The 11311-nt window shown below is 40.9% G+C and overlaps 1 protein-coding gene across 5 annotated transcripts in view; it reads right to left on the bottom strand.

Annotated features, from left to right (window-relative positions):
• The window catches only part of ANKRD12 (ankyrin repeat domain 12), a 125251-nt gene extending 118240 nt beyond the window's left edge, over nt 1–7011 (bottom strand). For 2 of the 5 annotated variants that reach the window (XM_006742408.3, XM_031038060.2), the window contains exon 1: nt 6688–7011. The gene's annotated coding sequence lies outside the window, so the exon portion shown is untranslated. Of the gene's footprint in view, nt 1–3927; nt 3972–6215; nt 6324–6687 lie in introns of those variants that run through there. The other 3 variants (XM_081802560.1, XM_031038059.2, XM_081802561.1) reach the window with 3 other exon arrangements.
• Between the last annotated feature and the right edge of the window lie 4300 nt (nt 7012–11311).

Genomic DNA, 11311 nt, shown 5'->3' with positions numbered 1-11311 from the left:
GGAACACAAGCAGGGGGAGCGGGAGAGGGAGAAGCAGGCTTCCCGCCGAGCAGGGAGCCCGATGCGGGGCTCGATCCCAGGACCCTGGGATCATGACCCGAGCCGAAGGCAGACGCTTAACCGACTGAGCCACCCAGGCGCCCCCATAGTTTTTTATTTTAATAATAAGCGTATATTATTTTTGTAATTTAAAAACACAATAAAAGTGTTTTTGAAATTGTTTAAATTCTTGATTGCCACTCTTGGAGATTTCCAATAAGAAGGAACAAAGAGAGAAAAATAGCCAAAGGATATGAAGTGTCAATTCACAGAAGAGAAAATGCAAATGATTATTTCCTGATATATTAGCTAATATCCAAATTCCTGTAGCTAAAATCAATATTCATACCATAATTAAAGACAAGAGCCTTGAAATATAAAATATAAGTGGTAATACTTAAATCTAATAACACAAATTTACATCGTCAACCAACAACAGATAGGTATAGATTTTTTTCACTGGGTGTTTGCAAAAGCAAAGGAACACTGGCGTCTGAGGGGGAAGGAGGAGCCAGGAGGAGGAAAAAGGACAAAGGAAAGGAAGAATGAGTAAGCCAATTTTCTGTCAAACATTCCTGTTTACTTTCAATGATATGAGGACAAATAGAAACTCAGTAAAGAGGTAATTTTTTGTCCTGTTCAATGCAACTTAAAGAGAACATTCATCTTTCTTTTTAAGATTTTTTTTTTAAATTTATTTGAGAGAGAGAGAATGAGATAGAGAGAGCATGAGATGGGGGAGGGTCAGAGGGAGAAGGAGACTCCCCACTGAGCGGGGAGCCCTATGCGGGACTCGATCCTGGGACTCCAGGATCATGACCTAAGCCGAAGGCAGTCGCTTAACCAACTGAGCCACCCAGGCGCCCGAGAACATTCATCTTTATTCTTGGGATGAACATTGGAAGTCAGGGATAATTTCTGAAGGTTGAATAACCACCACTGGATGATCCACCTCAACATAAATCTATGAATGAATTAGGTTGATCTTAAGAAAAATTTCTCTTAAAGTAACAAACTTATATTTATATAGCACTTATAAATTTCAAGTTAGTTCATGAGTACTAGTATCTAAAGTTGGAGATATTCCAGTGACACCTTTTTGAAGTATCTTCATAACTAGATATGTAAGATATCTACTCTCATTATTGATTAAAATAACATATATGAAAATATCTAACAGTACCTTAAGTACAGAAGCTCAATAAAATTAAATGTGATCACCAAGTAACTTTCAAATACTCAAAATTAAACTCTGGTGAAAAAGGACTTACTTTAACTCAGAGATCGCGACTTTGGTATAGAACAACAGAATGTAACAAGGCTTTCTTCCACCTTATAATATTTTTGTGCAAATTAACGTAAGAAACATTCTGTAAAATTTTAATTTTCTCCTCTGTCATTCTCAATCACCACTAATTAGTAAAGTGGTATAAAGAAGGTTTTTAGTATTTACTTCTACCTGCTTAAGTTTCAAACAGAAGAGGTATAACAAAATAGAATGAAAGCTGTGTACAATGTGCCTTTGGTAGGAGAGAGTAAAAGTATGTGTGTTTTTTATCTCTTCCTTTAGATTTACTAATGCTTCTCTTTCTCGAGTGAATTTCAAGAATCTAGCATTTTGCCAGAGAATTTTAACCTGGATCCTACCCATGGTTCAACACCATCAGGTTAACTGATGTTTTACTGATCTCAGAGTAGTTGGGAAATTCAAGGGATCTGATGTAAAAAGTACTTCATGAACTGGGGCGCCTCAATGGCTCAGTCAGTTAAGCATCTTGATTTCAGCTCAGGTCATGATCTCAGGGTCCTGGCATCCAGCCCCACATTGGGCTCCCCACTCAGCAGGGAGTCTGCTTGAGGATCTTCTCCCCACTCCCCCTTCAGGTGCACACTCTCTCAAATAAATAAATTAAAAAAAAATTCTTCGTGAACTACACAGCACCATAATTCTTACATACTATTATCTTGTATCCTGAATCAATACAGCTATTTCTAGGAAGAGAGAACCACACATGCATGGTTTTCATTCTGTTAGAATTCAGGAGGCAGACAAAACTCCCATGTAGGACGAAGAACAATCTGAGAAGCTACAAGATTCTCTCACACCTCTTTCAAGTAACACAATAGTTTAAAAATATGATACTTGGAGGTGCCTGGCTGGTTCCATCATTAGAGCATGTGACTCAATCTTGGGGTTCTAAGTTCGAGCCCCACATTGGGTATAGACATTATTTAATTTAAAAATTAAAAAAATCTTTAAAAACAGAAAATATGGTATTTATCCCTAATATTTGTGACACTTCCCCCAATTATGGCCCAAATACAAACCGAAGGCCAGAAAAGTAAACTACTACTACATATTTTGAAACAATTTTTGTGCAATAAGCAAATATCAAGGTATTGGCCAAAGAAGAGACAATACTTAAGATGCCAAAGAAAAAGAAATTATTTCCACCTTATTACTTGCAGCTTCATGTTTACCTCTTCTACTTATCTCAATCTGGAAGCATTTGTGTTTAAACTTAATTTTCTAAGAATTTCAGAGTTTGAATTTCTTGGAATTTTGGAGGGTCTCATTAATTGGAAAATCTAGTCTTAGATACTATTTTTCTAAAATGGACAAATTTACTATAAAAGTAAATTACTTATAAAAGTCCTAAATGAGTTTGGTTAGTGATCTTTTTTCCTCCAGTCACATCCATTTCTTTAGAAAAATGGCATCAACATCAAGGTGGAGTTTGTTAAAATCACCTCTTGTAATGTTAACAACCGTAGTCCTTCTGTAGCTGCTGAAATTAATTTGCTTCTGACAACTAACATAAAAAAAACCCAATAGTTATCTCAACATCTCAGAAAAGGCTTGCTGCCTACCTTCCAAGATTCTCATAAAGCGTTTACTTTTCTTTTTGTTTTTTTGACCAACACAGTAGAAGGTAGAATAGCTGGCCCCTAGACATTTTCACAAAGTCTGAAATTTAAGAAACACTGCCTTAAAACTTCAAAATCAGCTAAACACTCTTAATTAGAGGCAGAGCACAAACAGTTAAGAACGGGAACAATAACAGTCTGTCACTTTTTTTTAGGTCTGTGAATATCTACACATCACATAACAGTTCAAAGCCTCATTTTCCTCAGCCATATGTTAAAATAATAATAGTACCTGTTTCACAGGGTTATTTTGAAAATTATCTTAAATATTTTACTTAAAACTTTGAACACAGATACATTCATATTCTAAGTGCTCAATGAATGTTTATCATAACTTTCAGCTTCAAGATTACAGGTAATCTACATACACAACAATAAACAATAGTCACATATGTGTTTCCAGTATTATCAATTTAAAGCACTAGAAAAAGTCTTTAAACATAACACTGAAAGCCAACTAACAAAAACTGTCTGAACATTTCTATATTTTTAGATGTACAAGATAACCTCAACACAAACCATTCAAAGCTGAGTTTATGAAGGAAATTATCTCCTGTTATTGCCATATGTGGAAACTAGCAACAGACAAATTAACATTGCAACTAAGATACTTTCACTATTACTTTTTAAAAGCCACTGTTAAAGAAACAGATTATGCATGCATGAGTGTAAATGAGAATGTTTTCAAATGCTATATGGAGAAACTTCATATTCTCCAGAGGAAGTCAGGCTCTAACAACTGCAATATTTAAAATGTTCATAAGAGGCTTTACTAAGATTAGAACTAAGTGGGGATCAGAAAATGTATCTACAGGGAGTTATAATCTGTAAAACAGCAGGTGTTGGAAACAATAAAGCTAAGGCTAAGCAAAAACCTAGGGATCTAGGCACCTTTTAGCACAGTAAAACTATTTTTTAAATATTGCCACTTTTTATATGTATAAAAGTTTACTGTTTTACCTTGTGCTCTCCATATGTAATCACACTTGTTCCATCCAACAACCCTGTAAATTATTTAGGAAAATTACTTTTTGTAGATTAAGAAGATTCTCAAAGTTAATGTGATTTGTCAAGAACCACAGTTAGGAAGTAATAAATCAAGATTTTTTTTTTAAATCAAGAATTTAAATTGAGGCCTTATCACTTATATTTCAATATTTTTTCCACTACTCCATAAAACTACTTCTTAAAGAAAGAGGTATTAGCATTTTCACAGAAAGGAATCTCTAGGCCCAACCACAAACTTTTTAAATAGGCTGTCCTGACTTGGGTAAGTCATTTCACCTTACCAGGACTTTAATTTCTCTCGAGGAAAACAGACTAGAAAATTTGAGTTCCCTTCCAGTTCTAAGGACAAATCACCATGACTGTACCCTTTACACAACACAGGCATTTTAGAAATACATTTCAACGTTAATTTTAGCAACAAGTTCCAAGTCACAAAATAATGTGAACAACTCTTAAGCAACCTATTCCAATTATCAGACAATTTTTTCATGCCTTTCTGATAGATACTGATTCAGTATCATCAAGTTTATATACAGAAAACAGCCTAAACCTCTTACTATGATAGAAATAATCTCACAGATCATTCTCTTTTCAGAATGTAATAATGCTCTTAAAACATGAGAATGAAGAAAATTTAACTACCAGTCAACTAACGCCAACAAATTGAATATTTTTACTATTATTCTTCTTACTCCTTAGAATAAAGACCTTTTTTCCAACAAAGTGTTTTTCAAATATCCCACTGACTCCCATTTTCTACAATCTACCTCAAAAGACTATCACATTTTCCAACAACTTCTATAGGAACAAAAAGGAATATATAAGCACCTTGATAAAAACATCTTCATTTTAAATTCATTCCACTGAGGAGGCACTTATCCCCAAACAAAATTCAGGTTTTTGTTTTTTTTTTTTTCTTTTCTTCCTGATATTCAAGAACTAAAACCAGAGACTGAACAACATATTTTCACCTACTAAATTCTTTGCTCATCGGAATATTTGAGTTCTATTCTTCCTCAAATATTCCTCATGGAATACTCAACCCTAGATTTTCACTTTCCCAGCTCTGCTTGCTCATAAAACCATACTAACAACAACTATGAGATGAAGAACATTAAAGGCATCCTGTTTTTCTTTTTTTCCTTCCATGAATACCACTTAACACTTAGATTTTAGCTCATTTTAACACCTTGCCTGCCCCTAAAATATAACACATATCCTGAGTAGTTAAGCTTGATTTTAGTCAAACCGACTGCAGACCTTCCTTTAAAAGAAATTTAGTACTTGGTGTCAACTTTATAAAAGATCTTTAAGTAGTAAAACCTTTCTCCTCTTGCCTATAATCTGGGGAAACATTTTGAGTCTTTAAATATTTTTTTGCGTTTAGCCCAAATTAAAGATTTTTCCCAACAAGATTAGTTAATATAATGACTTGATCTTATATAGTCAACACTATCTCATTTTGTTTTTAAGCCACTTGGCACCAATAGAGCATATGTTCTGCCAGTTCTGAGCTAATCTCCAGGAAAGCCTTTGTATAATGACTGAAGAAACTGAAACAGATCAGTGCCCGAGATTTTTAGCAGCCTACTTGAGCATATGTTTTTAATAACCAGTCAATTTATTTTAAAATAGCTATTTTACCGTTTCGCCTTCCTTCATAATTTACGTTAACCTTTTTAAAATAAAAAAGGAGTACGACTAAGAACACAGGTTCATTTCAACTTCAGGATTACAGATAATTCCAAGGCTTTACACATCACTGAATCTGCAACCCATTTCACCCGCGTTCGCAGTTTAGCCGCGGGTGTCCAGTGGAAATTACAACGTCAACGACTACACTGCTTAAAATGTTTCCTACGGTTTCAACTGGTGCAATAGTGTTAACTTCCCATCCCAAACTGTTTCTTACTGTTATTATTAAAACAGCTGTCAGCTGGGCTTCGGTAACCTCTTTGTACAACCGTTTATTCAACGCTTTGGGATCCTCGAAGATGCGTCACATCATGATACCCCTCAAAATGAGATCTAAGAACCTGACGTGCTCCAAGGGTCTACGAACACCATTAGAATGAGCATTTGCAGAACCATGAAAAGAACCAATTGCCCAATGCGGCAAAGATAGATTACACTGGCATTTAAGACAGAGCTGCAACGTGCCGCTCTCCTTGCCCCTGAGACTATTTAAAGCGGCAATTTCCCTTCTCCCTTTCATCTTCCTCTCCCCTGGACCCCGATACCTCCGATGCTCCCTCCGGGAGGGGCCACAGCGGTGCCCTGCGGCCGCGCCCGCACCCTGGCTCCCGGCGGGCGGGCGCGCGCGGCGGGCTGGGCGCGCCCCCACCCCCTCCCCTCCCCACCCCGCCCCGCCCCGCCGGGTCCGGCCGCGGCACGCCGGCGGCGCCCTCTCGGGCCGCGCACACTCGCACGCACACGCTCCTCCCGACCCCGCCATGTTCCGGGAGGCGGTGGCAGCCCAGCCCCGGGAACGGCAGCGGGGGGTGCCCCGCCAAGTCCCCCCGCACCGCCCCCGCCCTGCTGGCAGCTCCTGGCCGCGCCGCGGCTCCTCGGGACTCCTGGAGGGGCGGCGGCGGCCGGGCGGACCCGCGCCGGGGCCACTAACGGCCTGTCACTGTCAGGCCTGCGGCGCCGCGGACCGTGCCTGGCCAGGCCGGCCGGCACGAGACAGGGTGGGCAGGGCGCGTCCCCTACCTTGCTCTGGGGAGGGGGGACGGGAGCAGCGCAGAACTGAGGGGTCTCCTCCCAAGCGCCGGGGACGGGGCTCGAAACCGCGCCCCTCCTTCCTCCTCGCCTGTCGCCACGCCCCCCTCACCCTCACGGACCCGAGGCACGATTGGCGCAGGAGGGTTTACCCCCTGAACGAGTGCCTCGGTAATGCCGTCGCTGTCGTTGTCTTCGTCGCCGCTGCAACCGCCACGAACGCCGCGGAGGCCGGGCTTGAAAACATCTCCGGTCTCCGTCCGTCTCTCACCACAGCCTCCTCGCTCCCAGGACAGCGCCGCCCGGCGATTGGCTGCGACACAGGCACGTGACTCCGCGAGCACGGGACGGGCGGCGTGATCGCCCCGCCCCCAGTGCCTGCCCGCCCCTTCCGCCGGCCCCTCCCCGCTACCCCGCCGCTCTTTCAACTCTACGGAGAAGCTTCCCGAGCCGTGGGGCGGAGGAGTCGGAAGGTACCAAGTGAGAGGCGGCGGGGGTGCAGGCCGGAACTCCTCTCTAGTTGCTCGGTCCTCACCGCACCCTACCCAGTGTCGCCGTCTCCATCCGCCGTCATCGGCCCAAAAACAGAGGGGGAACCTAGGGATGCGCAAGAAAGCAGCGCAGACTCCGCTGACGCTGCGGGGCTGGAGGGCTCTGAAGTCTCTTTTTGTCGCGACCATGGCAGTGGATGTGACTGGAAACTTCTGGAAATGGCGGCGGCGGCGGCAAAGAGGCTGAACATAGGGTATTCACATGTTATTTTTGCAAGGCGGGTGGGCGAGTTTGTGAGGTCGAACCCGGAAAAATATGTCTAAAGGCAGAGGCAGGGTATCTGCCCCCTAAATTCTCAGCTGCGAACGGCTGGACGCCTCGGAGCCCCCATGTCCGCGCGGCAGTGCGCTTGCGCGCCAGCGGAACAGCACCTGCACTGGAGCCCAGGGGACCCTGACGCGTGCCGGGAACTCGGCGGCGCACCGACGCGCCCGCCCTCACCTGCGCTAGGTGGGGCCCCAGTGCCAGTTCGAAAGTACATTAACGTGCACCTGTACCGGGGACATCGTGAACCCCACAGTACGCTCTCTTCCATTCACACCTTCGAGTGACCTTTTTAGAGAAACAATTCTCTCCACATCCGAGATAATATTTCAGAGGGAACTGCTCAAGCACTGGAGAAGAGTGCGTGAGGAAATTTTACGGTCTCGGCCTACCAGCAGCGGGTACTCTTATTTCTGGACGCTTTTTATTTACATCGAGGTTAGTCTGCGACAGTTTGTACATTCCTTTACTTAACCACCAAAGGGGTTACATAATCAGATGGAAACCATTTTATTCTGACTTACTTTTATTTACATCGAGGTTAATCTGCCACAGTTTGTACATGCCTTTATTTAACCACCAGAGAGGTTACATAATTGGACGGAAACCACCTCCCTCATCAATAATGGTCTCTAAACTACAGCACCTATTTATGACTTAATGGAGTTACAAATTTCTTTATGTCACTACAGATGATGTGACACTTTAGACTTGACACAAAGTTAAATCTCAACAAATTATATAAAGCATAAACTTGCATTAATAATGATCACTTTTTCCCTTCCTAGTTTCCTGATTTCTCCCACCTATAAAACATTAGGTTCAATATGAAGAATAAGAGAGCACCTTAGGCTAGAGGTGGAATATTGTTACATATTTTTTTTTAAGATTTATCTGAGCAAGAGCGAGAGCTTACGGGTGGGGGGAGGGGTAGTGGGAGAGGGAGCCCCATGGAGGACCTGACCTGAAGGCAGATGCTTAACCCACTGAGCCACCCAGGTGCCCCTACTGTTACATTTAATATGGATATTTATGGCATGAAATACAAAGAAACCCACTAAAAATTTAACCAACTCACATCTCTTCAAGTCATTGAGTTCTCATTTAAATCATGGTCATTAGTATTGATGGCAATGGCAATTGCTATTTCTATAGCACTGCCTCCCTTCAAAATTGAAAGGTAAGCATGAATTTGCTGAAGTAAATTAGCCATAATTTATGGCAACAACTATATGTACAACCGTATTTAAAATTACTGAATATATGGGGCACCTGGGTGGCTCAGTTGTTAAGCTTCTGCCTTCAGCTCAAGTCACGGTCCCAGGGTCCTGGGATCGAGCCTGACATCGGGCTCCCTGCTTGGACGGGAAGTCTGCTTCTCCCTCTCCCACTCCCCCTGCTTGTGTGTCTCTGTCAAATAAATAAAATCTTTAAAAAAAAAAAATCACTTAATATATGAAAGATTCCTAAGACAACTGTGTTCCAGGGCACTGTATTGACTACACTCAGTAGGACAGCTGCAAAAAAAATGTAACGTCCATATTAAGATTATATGGGCAAATTATAAATCAGCCACAATTTATTATTCAAAAGGTCCACATGATACTTAGGAAGGCAAGAGGAGCTAATTTTCCTTTTCAATGTGAAACTAGAAATATAAATCAAGAAATTATTATTATAGCTATTACAGATAGATGTCTCAAAAGAAGTCTGAAGAGAACAAGTTTGTATCCACAAGCTAGTTAGTTAGTAAGCTGCTAAGACTTTTAATTGCATAGCCCTGTCTTTTGTTGGCTCAAATCTTCAGCAAGTGGGTAAAATAACAGTTTTCATAATAGTACTAAAAGGTCAAGGACCCCAAGCATTAAACCTCAGTCTTAGCCAAAGTTAAGCAGACACTTAAAACATGTATACAGATGACTCTTGAACATGGGTTTGAACTGCATGGGTCTGCTCATATATGAAATTTTTTTTTGATAAGTGAGGTAAGGTAGATGTACATTTTCTTTTCTGTAACTTTATTGTGAGAATTCAGTATATGATACATGTAATATAGAAAATGTTAATCAACTGTTTCTGTTACCAGTTAACAGTAGACTGTTAGTAGTTAAATTTTGAGGGGAGTTAAAAGTTACAGGAGGATTTTCAATTCGGAAAGAGGTGGGTTGGTGCCCCTACTACCCCTCCTCCCCAACACGGGTCATTGTTTGAGTTAGCTGTATTTGGCATCTGAATTAGAAGCCATTCTGCAAATTTTACCCTCTTACCAGCTTATTTAGTTCTTCACACCTTTATAATTAAGTTCTGCTACATTAAGTCCAGCTAAATCAGATCATTCAAAAAATCCTGCCATATTTCAGAAAGATGAATGTAATAAATGAAAAATGCAATCTCAGATCATAGCTTGTTATATGACATAGTCTATACATATATAATGCCTCTGCACCAAATACGCTTATAACTGTTACTATGTGTTGGATTTTCTGGAGCAGTGGCCCCATCCAATTACAGCAAGTAACTGAGCAATCAGTAGTTTCCTCTAGCAACTTTTAGCAGTTGCTACCAAAAAACTGGTATTAGATTGTCAGTGCAGAGAATGATAAATTGTTTATTTTTGTCATTAAACAGCAGTAAGATTTCCTCCTCAAATACCCCCTTTTTAAAAAACAGCACAGAGTTAGGAATTGAGAAGAGGAAATGAGGGAGCAAGTGGTGGTAAACACACAAATGATGCCTACCTCTCCCTACAGGTTTGAGAAATAGGCCAGGTTTAGCTGTCATCTCTGAAAACGGGTAAGGAAATTTTTTTTTTTTTTAAGGATTTTATTTATTTATTTGAGAGAGAGAGAGTGAGAGAGAGCATGAGAGGGGAGAGGGTCAGAGGAAGAAGCAGACTCCCCACTGAGCAGGGAGCCCGATGTGGGACTTGATCCTGGGACTCCAGGATCACAGACTGAGCTGAAGGCAGTTGCTTAACCAACTGAGCCACCCAGGCGCCCAGGGTAAGGAAATTTTAATCAGTGTGTTCATATACATTTTAAAACCATCCTGAATTACTGTAATAAAATTTCACCTGCCAGGTGTTTTTAAAAGCTAATCAGAAAACTCATTAAAACCAGTATTATGTTAACACTGATCGGGTTTTGTAAGAAAAATAGGCAAAAAAATTAAGCAAGACTCAAAATCCTAATATATACTACTGCAATACAATGTAAGTGATGATCTAAGAACGACAGAATTTTTTTTTTTTTTTAAAGATTTTATTTATTTATTTGACAGAGAGACCGCGAGAGAGGGAACACTAGCAGGGGGAGTGGGAGAGGGAGAAGCAGGCTTCCTGCAGAGCAGGGAGCCCTATGCGGGGCTCGATCCCAGGACCCTGGGATCATGACCCGAGCCGAAGGCAGACGCTTTCCGACTGAGCCACCCAGGGGCCCCAGAATATGTTTTGATAATGGTATAACAGTATGCCTATAGTTGTAATAATCTAAAATTAATTTTCTATTTCTAAAATAGTACATAAAAATTGATAATCGGTGCATATCCTTAATACATGTCTTTGTTTTTTTCACCCAGTATTTGAAGTTTCCCCACTTCTAATTTTTCTTCTAATAAAAAAAAATTATGTCAAAGTAAGGCATTTTTATAAAAGTCAATAGGTCAGGAGGGCCCTAGGATAGAAGAGAGGCATTTTCATTGTGTTACCTTTCTATGCCACTTACGAAATTACTGTTATTGTTTACCTTCTCAGGTAAAAAACAAAAACTAAATTTTAAAGATATTCTTAAAAATAATCATG

Source organism: Leptonychotes weddellii, chromosome 13, assembly GCF_054177405.1.
Source record: "Leptonychotes weddellii isolate Sample4059 chromosome 13, ASM5417740v2, whole genome shotgun sequence".
Lineage (NCBI taxonomy): Eukaryota > Metazoa > Chordata > Mammalia > Carnivora > Phocidae > Leptonychotes > Leptonychotes weddellii.
Note: the sequence above shows the minus strand (reverse complement) of the source record. Positions and strands in the feature narration are given on the sequence as shown.